General features: G+C 42.1%; 1 protein-coding gene across 1 annotated transcript in view; it reads left to right on the forward strand.

Annotated features, from left to right (window-relative positions):
* ARHGAP22 (Rho GTPase activating protein 22) overlaps positions 1-17,356 on the forward strand; it is a 119,652-nt gene that overhangs the window by 18,861 nt on the left and 83,435 nt on the right. The window lies entirely within an intron of this gene.

Here is a 17,356-nt window from a genome sequence, read left to right on the forward strand (position 1 = left end):
AATGACCGTGTTCTGCGTGGCTGCCAGCCTGCAGAACACCCACGTAGTGAACAGCTCTGAAACAGATGCCAGATAGGAAGGGCAGCACAAATGATCTTGCAGGACCCAGATCTCTATTTCCCATCACTGCCCATCTTTCCCTGTGTTGAATGTATAGCCATGATCACATTTCTGTCTAATTGTGTTTCATTTATCCCACTATAAGCTGGGACTCTACAGTTTCTATAGAAATGGTAAGATATTTTTTTAAATCTGTCGTAGCTAAGTTGAGGATTTTGTGAACACAGGTATATTCAATAGCTCTAAGTATATATTAGGGTTTTACTGTGCTAGTAAGCATCAGAGCTTTAACCAACAAAATTAAGAATGGAGTGGAACATTCCTAAAGTGTACCTATAGCTGATATGAGTTTATCTGGCAAAGAGAAGAGGCTGAGATCTGAAAAATTTCCAAAGAGTTCCAAAGTCTGTGGTACCAGTTATCTCCAAAACCCTATTTTGTGATTGATGGCTAAGGCACTCAGTGTCCTTGTTGTGCAGCTGTTGCTGTGATCTTGCCACCTTTCCTGTGCTGCAGGCTGTGTTAAGTTTGGCTGTGAGAGCTGTTCCCTCAGAGGGCAGGGAGTGGAGTAACAGCATGTCCTGTGCTGTAACAGAGCCTGTATTGATTTTCTGCTGAGTAACAAGAACTAATGATGGGCATTGTGTATTATTCATGTTTCATCGAGTTCATTTCTAAGCTGTATAGGGCAGCTGGGAGAAGGGTTAACCAGGGACACGAGAGGCTGCAGAAAAGTTCTACAGTCAAACCAGGGTTAGATCTGGTGACAGGACTTCCTGAAATATATTCTCTATATTCCTTTCTGGGGAAACTGTCTAAATTTCTGGACCCTTTTGAATCCATTCATGCTTCCCTTCATCATAGAAGCTCAGAGTGGAATGGTGGGGTAAGCTGTGGGTGCAAGTGGCTCTCATACTCCAGTGCACATTAGCAGGTGGTGGGGGATGTTTTTGTAAAGTTATCAGGGTAGTATGAGGTCAGGTGCAAATGTTGTACCATTTGGGGTAATCATTCCACAGCAGCTGGTATTTATGGATGAAATTATCTGTGTTGTTTGGGAGAGGAGTCCAAATCTGGCAACAAAAACAGCATCTGCTGTTGCCAGGGGCAACAGAATACTCAGTGCTCACCTGAGGTTACAGCGCATTTTGGAGTGGTGTAATGCAGCTTGTAAGAAGCCACAGGGATTAAGCTCAGAGAATGTCTTAAGGAATGTTGATGACTTAAATGCTTCTGAAGTCTCACCTTTTAGGAAACAATGTCTTAATGTCTTGTGGCAAGTGGTCTACCTAGTTTCATTCCCCAGTCTTTGCAGCACTATGAGATGCTCAGGTTCTTCTGCAGACAGAGAATTTCCTGATACATTAAGGTTTTTAGAATCAAGAAGGGGAGCGGTAAAAAGTTTCAGAAGTTAGGAGGTACTCATGGTGCACATTTTGATGTCCCTTATCACTGATGATAATTAGTTCCTGCTTCTTGCCAAGGTGCTTTTTGCTAAGGTGAACAGTGGCAGATCTTAGCTGAGACTTTGTGAGAATGAGAGTGCAGTTTTGTAATGAATTTAATATTTTTATTGGAAACAGCTGCTGAAGGGGTTGATCTTGTTTCCATATATTTAATCATATCTTTCATTTCAGCTCTTATGACTGAAAGAAGTTCTCAAACCAGTTTGACTTCAGGTCAATCCAACTAAGGTGGTGAAAACTGCACCTTCAGGTTGTTTTCTGTGCTCCAGTTGAGTTAGCAACACCCCTCTCTTTGGTGAAGCAGTTCATTCCTCTTCATAGTTGTTACCTTGGTTTTTTTGCAGACTTAGCCAGAGCAAGGGTCACTGCCTATACATGATTTACATGTCAAAGGTTATTTTCAAAACTTTAGAAGTCAGTTCTCTAATGGTGTGTTCTTTCAGTTAGTTATAAAGACTGAATTCACTATAGGCAACTTGCCTTTACAAAAGGAACTTGCATGGAATACTGAATCCTTCAAAGATGGATTAGTGGTTGCATTATGCCAGAAGTTAGGCTGGGGCAAAATAAAATACCTCATGCAGGAACTTTGTGCAGGGCTTCTGCAGAAACTACTTCATGGCCTTGGCTGCAGAAGAAGAAGGAAAATCAAGAAAGGCAGAATAAGAAGGTAGGAGTCCTAATTCTTACAGGAACAATAATTGTTTATTTGTTCTGTAGGGGTCCATTTGTGTTGTTACAGTATCTGACAGAGAAGTTGGAGTGGCAGCTTGTTTGTCTTGTACCAGTAGGTGGAACGGTGCCCACAGAGCAGTCTGATCTGTGGTACACTGTTGCATCCCAGGTGATCAACACCAATTAAGCTATTTTTGTGGCCTTTTTATCTCAGTTCCTGTTGAGATGCTGTGTAATTAAAATACCAGGAGGAGAAATTAGAAATTCATACATTGAAAATCATTCTGTGTTCTCTATTATTCAATGCAAATTGCAATTCCAATTAACAGCAGGATCCTGAATTTGCCATTGGTAATTAAGTTTTCTCCTGAAGTCTACAGCTGAAAACTGACTGTGCATATCTAAATATGCAATGATATTGATATTTGAGAGGTATGTTTAGATTCCTGTAATTTGGCATCCACCATATTGACTAGGGAATGGCAGCAAAATAAAGTAATTTTGGGTCCTACAAGGAAGTTTAAGACAGAGTAGTTGCAGCAGTGCATTCTGGAAACACTCAGCAAGAGAGAGCTGTGGATGTTACCATGTCCATGGCATTGCATTGGCCTGGACAAGAAGATTGGAGGTGTTGATTTTGCAGTGGAGGGCCCTGTCAGATCTGTTTTTATTACTTGTACATGTCTGGAGCATAGCTGAGAGCATGCAGTTGTATGTCATTAAAAAACCTGCCTCTTGAAACATAATATAGACTTTTCCATTTATTGAGGGGTGAGAAACAATAAGGGCTTTTTCTAAATTTTCTTTTCAAAGGAGTGCCCAGAATGATAAAATTGTATGCTTTCTTTGCAGTCATAGTCGGGTAACAGTTTTTTATTATTACGTTTTTTCTTGGGTTGAGACTTTTAAGGTAATAAGGTTTTAACACTCAGATGATGATGGATACATCTGCTTGCCTTTTCCCAGCTGCTGTGTCTTTTTATGCTCAAGTGCAGTTTGAGTTTCCTAGGAAGTGTGTGTGCTGAGTTTCTGCGCCCGGGGAGTGCTGGTGCGTTGCTCTCTGTTCTGCTTGCTCCGTCTCTCCTGAGCACTAGATGGTGCTCCTTATTTCCAGCTTCTGCTCTCGCTGTCTGCGATGGCAATGCCGTGAATCCCTGGAGCGAGTTCATCCTCTCAGAGGAAACTGGCTACTCTGCTGTGTTCATTCGTGTCTCCTCCAAGCAAACCAGCGAGCAGGGGTTCCCTAACGACGTCTTTGCCCAGCCTGTGAAGCCAGTGTTGTGCTCTGTAGGCAGAATGCAGTATTGAACACATTCCTGCACGTTTGCTCAGTTGGTTAGAGTGCGGTGCTAATGATGCCAAAGTTGTGGGCTTGATGCCCATATGGATCATTGATGTAAAAGCTGGGCTTGTGATCCTTGTGAGTCTCTTCCAACCCAGAATATTCTGTGATTCTGTAGTATTCTGTCCTGAACACACTCCATGTATTCACAATGTACAGCTGCTGTCTCAGATGCCAAAATCAACAGTCTTTGAAAACATTCAAGTTCATATTGTTTACCCATTTCAATCTTGTTTTGGTCTTAAAATTGTAATATAAGAGCAGAACCTGTTCTGTATAGACACTGTGGGGAAGCCACTTGGGTGTAGGTCTCCACTGTTTCAGGTTAACATACTGACCCACTGTTTATGGGCTATTTAGTGGCATCTGTCGGACTGTTTTCCTCTTTCCCCCATCCTGAGCCTGCTAAACTTATTTTTCAAAATATTTCTTTCCAAAATTTTGCAATTTTAATGCATTGGCATTTTCCAAAAGATACTATCTGCCTTGTGTGGGATTACTCCTTTCTTAATTCTACTGAGATTCTTTTATTGAACTGAAAAAAATAGCTTTCATGGCCTGCTCAGACCTCGATAACTTCCTTTTGTTCAACAGAAGTATCAATCAGCTGCCAGTATTTCTAGGCTTGCTTTACTAATGGATATAAGTTGATGAACTGGTAGTTGAGTAATTAATGGAGCCTCTCATTTCCCTTGTGCAGATAAATGCTAGCAGCTCAAATCTCCTGCAAGCAAGGCTTCTCTTCTTACTGATATTCTGACCTGTACTTTCCCTGAATGCTTGACTCTATCATGTCACTGAATTCTTATGAAAAGAGAATGTGGAAAAAAAAGAAAAGAGGACTGAACTTTGCTCTCAATTCATGTAACCTTATTGATTTCAGTAAGTGTTCAGTCCAGTGCTGTATCCCTACAGCTTGACCAGTCCTCTTCTACTTGCTTAGGATGATGACTCACTGCAGGTGAAGGTCTTGGGGCTGTATCCAGAGTTTTGGGCAGAAAGGTTATTGGGCTCCTCTTTTCCCCTGAGGCCGATGAGGCTCCCTGATAGTTAAGAATGTTTTGGCTCACCTTAAGTTATCAATTTAAAACATCTTGAAGGCCATCAGGAGGCACCTGCAGCCTGTAAATTGCCTTTTTCTTGGTTTTCTTTTTTCCTGTCGCATATGCAATGCCCAAGGCTTATGTTTGCATTTGGCAGGTAATGACCCTGCCTCATGAAATAAACAAGATCCTGCCTTTGTTTTATTAGAAATGTTTGATCTACTTCAACTTGTACTGCCTCCATCCCTCAGTGCTCTGGGGCCATGGGCAGCTGAAAGTAGGACTGGAAATGGGCTGCAATAGCATACCTGTGTTCTGCTGTCCAGGGATTTGTGTTCCAGGAGAAGTTGTGCATTTGATCCCTGATCAGTAGCACCTAGCTGTCTTTAATGCACGTGCTGGCTTTAAAGAAGAATGATGGTTTTTAAAACTTCAATTGCAGTCGCATAAGGCCTGCTGTGAAAGGAGCATGAGACTTAAGAAGTTTCATGAATAGGGTTTTCTGCTAGTGCAGATCATTAAAATGTAACCTCTGACTGGTTTTGAGCAGTCCTCCTTAACCCATTGTGTTCCTGAGAGACAAATATAGCATGTTATATAGGTTGCCCTTTGGGTATAGAAATATGGCTTTGTAGTGTGATGACACATTGTAGTGGAAATGTGCAAGGCATCATTTGATCTCCTCAGGTTGATTTTTCAGTGCAAATTAGGTAAGATTTTGAATACTTCCTGCTGAGACTTTCCATAGTGAGTTCTGCTATTGAATATTCTACCTTGAGGATAATCTACTAAGTCCTAAGGCATGTGTATTTAATAGAGGGATTTATTTTTTTTTAAGTATTCTGGTGCAAGTACAGCTTTGATACATAGAGATTTGCTTATCAAACTGTCAGCATGATCAGTTATGTAGCATCATCTCTATATTTCTTGCTAGTTGGTCAGAAATCAAGTCTTCAGTGATATTTTACAGCTTGTGTGCTCTGTTGCTGCTGTTATGGGTTTTGTTCAGCCCCAGAAAGAGCTGTGCTCCCATTTGCAATAACAGTGGGTGAATTCTCCACAAGATTTATGCAATGTCTGGGATCTCTGAGGCCAATAAAGTACTCTATTAGGTTAGCATGATGAAGTAAAATAAGATACATGATATATGGCCATGTTACAGCACACATTAAATTCTAACAGAAGGGAAATAAAGACAGGAGGAAAAGGCCTCAAGCTGTGCCAGGGGAGGTTCAGGGCAGACATTAGGAAGAATTTATTCACTGAAAGTCTTGTCAAGCCTTGGAACAGGCTGCACAAGGAAATGGTGAAGTCACTGTCCCTTTTCTTCACAGTGTTGAAGAAAAGAGTGGATATGGCATTTAATGCCATGGTTTAGTTGACATTGTGATGTTCAGTCAAAGGCTGGACTCAGTCTTGGAGGTCTTTTCGAACCCTAATGATTCTGTGATTCTGTTCCTTGATACTGGCAATCCTGTAGGGCAGCACCCTTTGGAGGCACCCGTTAGCACCGCACCTTAACTGCTCAGTAGGCTACACTGACTTGGAAATACCATGTGGCAGTCATTCTGGGAAGAAAAGGTAAGAGAACTACAACACAGGTCCTTCTTATGAGGCCCACAAAAGGTGTGGGGGGAAAGGGAGGTGCAGCTGATAGTGTGCTGATCCAGGATCCAAAAGACAGAACTGAGAAACTGCTATCTGGGGTGTTTACGAATGCACCAGCACCAGTTTGAAGTGGCAACTGGCCCAGTGTCAAACAGCTGTGAGAGAGGGTTCACAGGCAAAACCCCCTCTATATTTGTCTGAAATAGCTTAGGGATAATTAGTGTGCTATCAGTGAGAACTTGTTTGCTCTGGGCATTTTGAACTTCATAGGGAGGAGGAAATATGACAAGGATGTATTGCCTATGGGGTAGCATACCTTACACCCAGCTTAAGAACCTGCAGGGGGCTTTGTTTGTTTGTTTGGTATTTGTTGTGGTTTGGGTTTTTTTTTTTGGGGGGGGGGTGTTTGTTTTTTATTGTCCAGATATTTTTGATCAAGCTCAGACCTCTATGCCATTAGCTTTAATTTCTGCAGCCAGCGAAGAGTTGTCTCTCTGTGAGCCAAAGCAGTGCAAAAGCTTGCATACATTAATAAGCAGGCTGTCTGCTCTGTGTACACTGGGATCTGTTAGGAAAGGGTTCCCTTTAGCAGCTTTGAGTGCTGAGGGCAGCGAGATGCCTTCAGGTATTTGCAGTAAAGCTGCTTCTTACAATCTGTGTGCTCAGCTGCTCTTCCCCTTGGGGCTCTAACTGGTGTGAACTGTGAAAGAGCAGCTATGGGTCCATGGCAGTGCCAGGCAGGAATTGCTGATACCAGCCAGTGTGCCTACCTGCTGCCCTTCTGCTGCCAAAAATGGAACAGGAACAGTGGCAGCTCTGCCACAACCAGCTGCAAAAGGGGACTTTGTCCATCTGTAAGGCTTGACTGTTTGGGATTTGTTTGGTGTTCCCTCAGCATTTCAATGCCAGAGGCTCCAGAGCTTGCTGATGCCCTCAAAGCAAAAACCTGGGGAGATACTCAAGCATAGTGTGGCTAAATCTGTATTGGAATTTCGAACCAAACTTTCTTCATTTGTTGATGCCTGCACCTAAAATTCTTTAATTTTTTGCGTTCATCAGAATTCAGGGAATTCTCTTTTGCACTTCACAAGTGCTTTAGGCTGCAGAGTCGTTATTTGAAAGAAAAAGCAAAGCAGGTGGACACCTACAAATCTCCTAAAATATGGCCATTTTCATATTCCATTTGATACGAAAAAATGTCCTAATGCCAGTGAAAATTATTGTCATGGGAGTGTCAGATGGTATGACTGAATTTCTCTTGGAATTGCTGTGATTGGATGGAGAAGAGAAAGCAATGGATATAGTCAAATCAGAAGAACTTTTTATCAACTTGGTGTCTTTTGACTCTTTCTGGACTAGAAATTCTTTAATAGGACAAGGCTAGATGTTTTGAAATGTGATTCCTGACAGAACAGGTGACTTTTGATCCTTTCTTTTTTTCTTTATTTTTTGAAGCCTGTGAGCCTTTTCTTAACAGATCTGTGCTCCATTGTAAATTTAGCCTAACCTGGTTAACAGGAATGCATTTTAGGTCACTTGGGGCATGGCAACCTGTGAATACAAAATGTGTACTTTCATGAAGTTTCTCATACAGTCTGGTGATATATCTGCATTGAACTTGTGTTTTCTGTGCTAATGTCTTCTGTGAAGAACAGATGAACTATAAATTGTTCCTTTAAACCATGAAGGTCTAATTCTTCTCTCAGCAGGTTATTTTTCAGAGTCTTAGGAGCCTGGAGAACTGCAGTTTTCAAAAACATTTCCTTTGCAGTTTATATTAAACATACTAGAAGTGTGTATTTGGAGAGCAGGGGATGATGAAGACTGGGGTTTGAAAGGGTGAGGATGGTTTACATTGCTCTGCTCTCACAGGAAAAAGCCTTAGGGGAGATAGCATGTCACTTTTTAAATAAATACTAGGCTAGAAAATTCACTTTGTAGTTTCAGGCTATTATAAGAAATGTAGTGGGTTTTTAAGGGGGTTAGAGTATTTAGATATATATGAACTAAGACTGGTTGTAATGTACTCTTCTACCTCTGTTACTACATTCCCAGAATAGTCTCTTCTTTCTTCTGAGTCCAGTGGCTATTTGGAAATGTGTGGAGAGTCAGAGTATTTCCACTGTGGCCTGGCAAGCCACTTCTTGCTTCACCATGTACTTTGGAAATCCTGGAAATAATCCATCCTGAATCTGACTTAGAAAGTAAACTTTGCATTTTATGAAGGCTTTAACTTTTGAAGAGGAAGTCTATAATTTCCCTGGTTTACAGATTATTTGATTGATATGGAGATCATCATAGTATAAATAATTTTACAGATCAGGCAAAACAAGCTTTTATTGGCCAAGCTTGAAAATTCTAACACATTCTTCTGAATTTTGAGCATGGGTATTAGTATAAATTGTGAGCTTTCCATGAGTTCATGTTTGCTACCGGCTGGCTTAGGTCCATTCTCTATGAAGCCCAGCTCACCTGTTTAATGGTAAATGATGCAAGGTGGTGTTAACTTTTGTGTTCTTCAGATGAGTTGTTGCTCCTTGGGGAGGAGGGGATGGTGAGGAAAATCTCCAAAACTATGTAATCATGGTCTTATGTCTAAAAAAGCTTCCAAAATAAATGCTTGCCCAGTTCTAGAGATGTAACTGATATAGATGGGAATCACAAAAGCCATTTGTTTCCTAGTAAAGGAATGATTGATAAACACCTTCCGCCACTAATACTCTGTCATGTCTGCAGTGAATCATTGAACTAGAATAACCTATTCCTCTGCCATCCTGCAATTTTTAAAAACTTACTCGGTTAGAGTATTTTTTCCCATTGAATATAAGTGATTGGCTTAACTAAAACTGAAATCTTTACCTCTGGCTTCCAGATGTTTAGCAGTGTCCAGAAATATAAAAGTTCATTTTTCACACAGCAGTATTTAGCAGCTGGCTTTCCTTTTCAGTGGCAGGGAATACACTGAATATACACTATACGCATACAATATACACTTAAGAAATACACTACTGTATTTCTTAAGAAATGAGAGGGAATATAAACTTTAAATCAAGAATTTCAGATGGTGGAACCAAGAGCTATGGCAGAGGAAAAAAAAAAGTGCAAAGTAGATGCGTTATTCAAAAAATCTTAGGGCACTCAGTCTGCTCCAGTTAATTTTACAGGGAACTGCTAAGTCCTTGGAGTTTTTGAAAGATCAGCATAATGTTTTAGCATTTGAAATCCAAATTTAGACATTGAACTCTGGGCTCCTGATTTTGTAAACCCTAGTCTAAAGTTGGTGTTTGCTTGGTGGTGTCTTAAGGAGAAGACGTGCATGGTTAAATCAAAAGGTAAGACAAACTTTTTGTCAGTTTTCTAAATATTTTGCGAAAATAAGTAGAGTTTAAAACTGCAGTGTTTCAGTAATAGAAATGAAAAAAAAACAAAAAAAAAAATCTTTAAATGCTTTGTTGAAACTGTCAGATTGATTGTCTGAACTAAGTACGTGTGCCAAACCCCTCATCAGCCTCACCTGTCCGTGTGAAGTGATATTCGTAATAGTCCTAAATCTTCTAAAAAAAATCAAATTTCAGTATCTTGTAGGTAGTCTGGGAGTTCCTCTGACATACAGCATCCACCTTTCCATGGAGCTGACTTGGGTGCCAGGCTGGAAAGCTGGAGAGGAGGGTGCTTCCTCCATCCCTGTTATCTATCTGGCGCTGCTCTGGCAGTGCCCTTAGCAAACCCTGCGGCTTTTCCAGGGCTTGGAAAGCTCCTCCGTGCTGGGGGCTGCCTGGAGCTTCTTTAAAACCAAACGGAGAAGTGCTGCCAGGAGACTGTCCAGCCCCTCAAGCAGGTGGTTCCCGTGCCTCTTCCCTGAGATCAGATCACCCCCTAGCCAAGAGGAAAGGGAAGTCTCTGCTGCTGTACAAGGCAAGGGAGCGCTCTGCACAAGAGATGGATTTCCAAGCAGCTGTCAGCTATTGGCACTCTCTGACGAGTTTAGAGGCTCAACAAAACAACTGAGATGAATTCTCACACATCTATCCAAGAGGAACAAGTTGGTACCAGCAAAGCCAGAATACTGGATTTCCTTCGGTTCTCTTGCAGGAATATCTTGAACTTCCTCTAGTGTGTTTGGTGGTGGTGGGAAAGCTTTCCTGCCCTGTCCGTCTTCTATCCTGTGTGGGATTTGGTTTTGTTTTGGTTTTTTTGTGCTAACTAATGAATGCTCATACTCTGGGATTGCTCAAGTGTGCAGTTAACAGCTGAATACTCTGCAGAAGGACCTCTCTGTAAAACATTATTGTAGTTTTTTGTTTTCTTGTTTTTTTCTTTTTAATGATGGGAGACCTGGTAGACATCTACCCTTTAGGTCATTCATTTTCTCTCCTGGAAGTGCATTCTGAAGAACTTTAGCTCAAAAGGCTGAAATATGTACTAGGAGCTGGAGCTGCATATCAGTTCTTGGGCTCAGGCTGTTTCTGGTATTTTAACTGTATTGAAAGATGTATCTCCTTGTTATCTCCCCTACCCCCAAACCTCTATTTGTGTAGCTTTCTCCCCTCCCACCCGAACTAATTTTTGTGCATTGCATACTGCTATCAAAGAGTGTATTCTTCTGCAGTGTCCAGCCTGGAAAAGACTTTATCATTCAGTCACTTTCTTGTGACATCCAACTCTTTAGCTTGACCCAAGCTTTGCAAAGGCAGCCAGTTTGCCTGTGAGTTGGTGTATAAAACAAACTGTGTCTCTGCTGCAGTGCTCAGGGCATTGCTGCACCTGGGCACTGGGGCTTCAATAAGCAGGGTCCCTGCTGGAGTGAAATGCTGCAGGGTCTAGGGAACAAGCACGGAGTCATCAGAGATCCAGCAAACATCTGTTCTAGGGATGTTGTTCTTTCCTTATCCCAAAACAAAAAGCTTATCTTGTTTTTGTGGCTGGTGACTCAGGTTAATGCAATTAAAAGTGAGCATGTAAACGAGCCCTCTGAATATTGCTAGAGCAGCGCTGACCTTTGCAAGAATGCAAGGTCCCTCTAACACTCAGTATCTCTGTGGAGACTCAGATATATGGTGTTTACTCTTGTGGGGGATATACCATATGACCCTGTCCTGTCGTGAGGGAGTTTTGCAAGAGGTGAAATAGTCTATCTGGTATCTTTCTATGCACGCTGAAGGTTTGTGCTGGGTGTCTGTTGCCCTCTGGCCATCTGAGAGCCTCTCGTACAAAGCAGGCTCCGGTGGCTCTCACCCTTCAAAGGGTGACTGTAATTAATAAGCCAGCCCGGTTTAAGGGGCAGGGAGCCGTGAAGCGCCGAGTTCTGCCTCGAGGCCGGCTGGAAACGCGGGCGACAAAGGCGGGGAGCTCCAGGGCACCGACCTGCCGCTGTCCCTGCGTAGTCCCTGCAGCCCTATCCCGGCTGCCCGCCCCGCTGCCAGGGATGCTGGAGGCGGCCCCGCCTGGCCGGGAGCGGGCTGGCCGGGGCCAGGAGGGACGCTGCCACCTGCCATGGGGCTGTGCTCCTGCAAAGGCTGCCGTGAGGAGCCCAGAGGTAACTGACTGCCCCCGGGATGTGGCGGGACGGCTCTCCTTCCCCGTGCGTGTGTGCCTGCGGTGTGCGCGCATTGCCGGGAGCGGCTGGGCTCGGGCTCCGCCTGCGGGACCGGCACCGCCGAACCGGGCCGGCCGCCCTCCGCGGGCAGCGCTCCTCCGCGTCCAGCCCGCGGGAGCTGCCGCCGCTTCTTCTGTGCTTCAGCAAAACTAGGCAAACTAACCCTTAAAAACTGTCTCGATGTGGTCTTGTGCTTTAAACACAATCCTTGGCTCTTCTTCTCTGCTAACAAGTAAAATTTGATGGGAGGGAAGCTGGTTGGTTCTTTTCAGAAAGGCTTTTAACGTGGCAATAGCATACGCTGACAGTCTTTCCTCATCTTTTCTGTGTAGTGGAGGACTTGGATGTTTTCTGGAGGGTCGAGCTCCCAGTAGAAGAAGCTGCTTTAGGAGGCAGTGTCTCCAACGCACTTAATTCTCCGGTGGATTTTCAGTTACTTCCAGGGTGGCTCCTGCATGGGTTTGTGTTGGGACCAGCCTCTGACATCCTGTTTGTTTTGGGAAAAGTTTCAGGGGCTCTAAGAATAGATGGTGTGTGAGCCCAGAGAGAAGTGTAGCTTTCCTCAGTAGAAAGCAGTCTCATAAGAATAGTGCTCAAAGATGTTACTGTGCTTGGAGTCTGTAGAATAAATGCTCTACTGTTTTGACTTTTTGACAGCTGAAAATACTTCTCTTTTAGTAATCAAAATCCTCTGAAGTTGGATTCTGGAGAAAATAGGGGGGGAATTGCTTCCGGTGCAAAACTTTGGAAGAAACACCTTTAATAGTTACTATGCTGGAAATATGATTCAGATAATGTTAGGAATTTAGCACACATGCTCTAGTTTTGAGACAAAGAGAAAAATAAACACATTGGTGGAAATTCAGTGAGTATGGGGCTACTGTCTTCATCACTGCTGCATCAGGTTAAAGTTTACAAGTGAAGGTAAGCTTCATAAAGCTAAAGGTGGCAGTCTAAAAGCTAAAGGAAAAGTGTGCTGATCTAAAGTAGTATCAGTAACTGTCCGTTATACCAGAAGCATAAACACTGAAATAAATTTCCCTGTCAGGAGTAGAGAAGACCAGGTAAAGCTATATCTATTCTTTCAAGTATTATCGAGTTGACTATGCCCGGATTGTCAGTGTGGCACCCAGTGAACGGATGTGAATTTCCCCCCAAAGACAGGATGAGGAGAAAAGATTTGAGCAAATACCCCTGAATTTTGTATTGGGAATATTGCAGGATTTTCCATATGCATCAGGTTTTAATCTGTTGAGGAAGGAGAGGCTTAGGCTGGGTGTTATCAAGAAACATTTGTCCTCATTCTGGCATGAATCCAGTCACCTCATTCACTTGAGTGAAATTGTATTTATCTTTTTCGGGTAGAGCTTCTACAAACAATGGGTGTTTCAGCTAGCATATTGCATTCAGGCTTGAAAGAATAAAGTATGTTTGTGTCAAAATTGCAAATTTGTGTAAACCTGCAGACAGCAGTGACGCCACACCATTCTCTGAGAGCTGCTACAGTTGAGATACGTATTTGTGTAAAATTGTACTTCGCTTGTGTAACACTCTCAAGTATGTAACACTAATAAATATTTTGGGGTCTTCTTTCAAGGCTAGCCCGTAAAAGGTTCTGCAGGATTCTTTTATCTTATTTGGAAAATATATCTAAAGTAATTCCTGTCTAACAAAATAAATCTATCTCTTAGTTTACTCTCATAACTTGTGTAGCAGGCTGAAGACTGCACAAGGATTGTGTGCATGGAACTTAACCAGTCTCAAGTTTAATACAACTTTCCTGTTGATACTAATATGATTGGTGAGGTAAAAAGTCCATGCCCTGTCTTGCTGATCATTCACTGTGAGGGAAGACCTGAAGTGCCAGGCTGTCATTTGTATTCTTAATTGGGGACCAAATTTGGCTTTGTATAATGCTGCTGAAATTTGCTTGTTCCTTGGTGTTTGGCATGGGTCCCTTTAAAGCAGTAAGATTATTTTCCAGTGCTTTTCAGATGTCTCTAAATTTGTAAGCTATGTAGAGAAGCCACTGATTTAGATTGCCCCTGCTGCTTTGCTTTTTTGGCTTTAAGGAATGGTTTAGGGACGGGGTGCACTGGCCTTTTGATCATGAGCTTCAGCAAGTCCTGCTTTGCTGAGAAAATGCTTTCAGCAGATGTGGGAGGGGGACCTGGGTACTGATAACAGTGTTTTGTGTTTTTGCATTTGCCCTATCAGCTTTTTCTGATAGCCTTTTAGCACATCAGACACAGATAGGGGTAACTGATGAGTGGATTCCTACTTCTTCAAAGTTGCAGGCTAAAGTGTCTCCCTGAATGCAGTGGGTTATCTGCAGATAGCAGAGGCTTAATAAGCTTAATAAGGGGGAGAGTGTTTAAGGATATTTGCATTTGTTTAAGGCCAGAATGGAAAGCTTGAGTTGACATCCTTCCCCACTCATCTCCCCTTCTGTTCCTGCAGTAGAATTCCCCTACTGGCTGGAAAGTAACAGATTCCTGGGCTGGAGTACTGAATTGACCTTTACTGTCTGTTAGATTCACTCGATTGCTGTGTGCTGAAATCTTAATGTGGGAGAAGGATGTGATAGATGGTAGGAATTAGAAGTGAGCAAAACAAAAAAATCCTCCTTCCACCTCACCGTGTGGTACTGTTGGTTCCCACTAGCCTAGAACCTGAAGTTGTTGGGGGAGTGTTTGCCATGAGCTGTGGTTGATGGTTTACACTTCACTATTTCCTGTGCTTGCTTGTTTCAGTGTGATTTTATTTCTTTTCTTCGCATTTTTTATACTGTTCACCATCAGATGTTTAAAAAAATTCTTGCACTCTAGTGTAACAAAGATTTCTGGTCGCTTTCCAGTGAGGCAATGTAACCAAGATTGTGACTTCTGCCTTTACTTGGTTTAATCTGATCATCAATCAGTCCTGCTCAGTTTAGGTCCTTTGGGGAGACCCACCTTGTGTTCACTATGAAAAAAAGTTTCAAATTGGTGCAAGGATGAAGGACAGCTCTAGTTCTCAGCCAAGTGGTATTTGCCCTTTCAGTCTTGTCTGGTGTCAGCTGCCAAGGTGTGCTTTCTGTTACAATTTTGTGTTTAAGAAGTTGCAGTGTTTATATAGGACTTATAAGACGGAAAAAGGGGCTCACCTGAGATGCCAAAACTCATTAGGTTTTTTGATAATGGTTGTGCTTTGTGTAAAAGGAGTAAAAGAGGAAGTCTGGAATAAGTCAGTTGCATCTCTTGAATGACCTTAATACTTTCCTGTGTAGAAGCAAAAGGAGTGAGGATTTAGGAGAAGACTATACTTTGGAAGTCTGCAATTCTTAATGCAAATGAAACCTGTTCAGTATCTTCCAGTCTGAAATACTTTAGAAATGTGGCCTTGGGTTCCATACTACTACCTCACAGCCAAGAAATTAATTCTTCTGTTTAAAAAAAAAAAAAAAAAGCTAAATTGTTTCCTCTATCTTCTTGCTTCAGATTCTTTTTGCACCTCCCCAGTAACTAAATATAGCTTCTAACAGAAGTCCAGAATGAGTTCTCACTAGAAGTGTTGAGAAGATTTTAATCACAACATTTGGCTCTCCCAGGGACAGAGTGATTGGCTGTGCAGTCGTGTGAAGCACACAGGAGCACAGTTGCAGTATTTTACAGCTATAAAGTCCCCAGCATGCGTGTGAAATAAACTTGTGTGCTTATTGTGTTGCACACTTTTTTCCTGTGAGAAACAGTTCTCTGTGATGTGAACCTGAGCACTGTAAAAACAGCCTGTGCTGGGTGGGAATGTATATTAAGTTAGGATGTGAACTCATTCATCATTTCAACAGAGTGGTCAGTTTACATTATAACTGTAGTAGCAAAAAGGACTTCAGAGGTTTCTGCATTCTGCATTTTTTTTTGAAAACTGAAGACATAACAAAGGAGATAAAGGAGGAATTCACAGTCTCTTCCAAAGCATAAGATCAAGTGAATGGATTTTCTTAGTGAGTACAGCAGAGAATGCCACCTGCATGATTCTCCAGCTGGCATTCCCTGTGTGCACCCAAATGTGCTTCCTTTCATTTTTCCATGTGCCTATAGCTACTAAGGATGGAATTTGGAAGGCACATTTGGGGCATGTGGGAGACTTTCATTATTTCTGCCCAAATTTTAAAAAACCTAGAAATTTGAAAACTTGGGGGATTTGTTTTAGGAAGAAATATTATCCTGAAGTTATCTGGTCAATTATTACTTACCTAGGAAATGTCTCTGTGACTGGTTTTGTCACTGAAAGCAAGGAGCAACCTTTGACCTAACACAGCAGAGCTGTTGCTGTGTTAGTGGATGGAAAAGTACTATTTACCTTTATGGTCTCTACTACTTATGCTCTGAAGAGGAAAGGAATTAACTGATAGCATTTCAAAGGCTTGATCATATGTTTGGTCTCTTGTCCAATTCACCATCTGTTTTTTGATGTTGCCTAGTTTCTAAGCAGAACTAATTGCAGTTCTTTTGTTGAGACACTTCATTAAAAAGACTTTTTATTTAAAACTTGTATTTCTACAGCTCTTGATTACTGTAACTTGAAAATATCAGTTTCAATTAAACAGATTTATTTCTTCCACATTATTAATAATTTAGCAGAAGTGCAAAATATTTTCTGTTGTCATTTTTATCCAAGAAAATGTTACTTTGTGCAGTGTTGGACTATGTCCCTCAAAAATGAGCACATATGGCATATTAAGTGGAGTGGGATACAGTTTTGCAGGACAGGAAATATGGGTCCAAAACCAGAAAAGCCAAGCAGGGGATCAGTACCTGTATGTTAAACAGGGGAACTATGGAATACTGCTATGCTGGGGACAGGTGCACAGAGGTTTTTAATGCGTAACAACCACATAAGCTGAGATGCTGAAGCAGCTCTTTCCTTAGTCTGTGCCCCTTCAGTGAACTTCCACATATAGGTTAAATTGCCTGCTGTGTTTTATCTGTAGACAACTGAACTAACACCTGAAGATTTAGTAACATCTGCTGTATACATAACTCCTAGCTTGTATTTACTGTCAACAGTCTTGTTACTTGTTGATCTGCATTCAGGCTTTCCTAGTGAGAGAGCTCATAAATGCAGCATGAACCCCTGCAGTGACATTGCTTCTGCCCTCTCTTACTGCATCACTCACTCGACAGGAAAGCTTTCCAAACTGCACAAAATGGGATGAACTCTCTCTTCTACAGCTTGTTTTATAGCCTCACTCCTCTTTTTTCCTAAATGCAGTGTTCATCTCTACATAAGGGCTTTCAGTCTGGCCTCCTACCATGGGCAGAACTTGCATTCATTGTTCTTGGGGACATCTTACAGGGATGGTGACTTCACCACTTTCCTGGGGAGTCTCTTCCAAAGTTTAACTACTCTGAGTAATGTCCACCCTGAACCACTCTAAATAACTTTTTCTCTTGTCCTGTCACTGGTTACCTTGAGAGAAGAGACTGACCCTTGCCACAGCCTCCTTGCACGTAGAGAGCAGTAACTTCTCCCCTGAGCCTCCTTTTCCCCAGGATGAACAACCCCAGCTCCCTCTGCTACTCTT

Source organism: Melospiza melodia, chromosome 9 (genome assembly GCF_035770615.1).
Source record: "Melospiza melodia melodia isolate bMelMel2 chromosome 9, bMelMel2.pri, whole genome shotgun sequence".
Classification (NCBI taxonomy): Eukaryota; Metazoa; Chordata; class Aves; order Passeriformes; family Passerellidae; genus Melospiza; species Melospiza melodia.